Consider the following 1,397-nt stretch of genomic DNA (forward strand, 5'->3'; position numbering starts at 1 on the left):
GATGGGTGGGGACACCTGGACAGGTCTCTAGTCCATCACAGGGACGCATGGAGACAAACAAAACAAACTCTTTCACTTAGGGACAATTTAGAGTTAGCGATCAGCCTAACGTGCATGTTTTTGGTCTGTGGGAGGAAATTTGAGTAACTGGAGAAAATCCAAGCATGGACGGAGAGAACATGCAAAATCGACACAGATAGGTCCCCCGGACTGGGATTTGTACCTGAGACGTGCTCGCTGAGAAGCAGCAGCTCTACCAGTTGTGCCACCGTGCTGCCTCGTTTTACTTCTATAGCTCATTTTATTTGTGCTTATTTGTTTTCTGCTTGTATTGTGCAAATAACATTTTTTAAATACACAAGCTCTTGTGATATAAAGTGGTTCAGAGAAAGTAAATTAAGATGACAAGAAGTGTAGGAATTGCTGGTCCACACTGGAGTGGCATTGTTTCTTCTGGTGTAGACTACAGATTTCTCAAGTGAAAATGTTTCTTGGAGAATGCGGGCATCGATCCCGCTACCTCTCGCATGCTAAGCGAGCGCTCTACCATTTGAGCTAATTCCCCTACGTTACAAATTCTCTTAAAGGACCATGTGGTGATGTGAAAACAGCTCTTACTGTCAATGTACAAGTGTAAAGTTTCCAGTCAGGTGCTGATTGAATGTGTCAGTCTCTGACTGTGTTCCTCTCATCTCGTCTGACTCCACCATTCAGAAGTTTTCATCTGTAGCTTCAACGACGGTGAAACAAGTTGCCAGATTAAGTCAGAGTACCATACACGTCAAATCTGCAGATCTCACCGTTCTTTCTCGACAATAAACAACTGTGTCATCAGCATAGAAATGAAAGGATGCAACAGGGATGAACTGACCTACAATACTTATGTATATTGTGAAGAGGGTGGGTCTTAAGAATGACACTCCAGTGTAGACAACCAGCAATTTCCACATTTAATCGTCACTTTCTATCACAACAGGTAGCTCTTAATACTGCTGAGCAACACACTTCAGAGGAAACTATAAAAAGAAGAACAGTGATGAGGCAAGAAGAATAACAGAACAGACTACTGAACGTATCACTCAGGATGATCATCACTATAGTGGAGAGAGTAGGATTGTGTTTCCTTCTGGAGATGTTGGAAGGAACGTGTCCTACTCTATTAGCACTAATAACCAACAAGATGTTTAATTAAGTGCATAGTCACCTGGCATGATTTGTTTTTGTTGATAAAAATCAAAACACTTGAGGAACAACATGGAGACACTTGTTTTACTGCAGTGTAGAGCTACGAGTCATCAAGCACAGGATGGAACAGATATTATTGAGTGTAGTGAACTTATGGTGTGTAGTTGAAGTCTTTCTTGATAAATAAGCAAGTAAATAAATAGATAAATAAA

At 41.0% G+C, this 1,397-nt stretch overlaps 1 non-coding gene across 1 annotated transcript; it reads right to left on the reverse strand.

Moving 5' to 3' along the window:
* Window positions 1-492: 492 nt before the first annotated feature.
* Window positions 493-565, reverse strand: trnaa-agc. The gene has a single exon. It is a non-coding gene; the product is annotated as a tRNA-Ala (tRNA).
* Window positions 566-1,397: the final 832 nt, after the last annotated feature.

The sequence above is a fragment of the Nematolebias whitei genome, unplaced genomic scaffold (genome assembly GCF_014905685.2).
Source record: "Nematolebias whitei isolate Nwh7 unplaced genomic scaffold, NemWhi1 Nwh_scaf_13907, whole genome shotgun sequence".
Classification (NCBI taxonomy): Eukaryota; Metazoa; Chordata; class Actinopteri; order Cyprinodontiformes; family Rivulidae; genus Nematolebias; species Nematolebias whitei.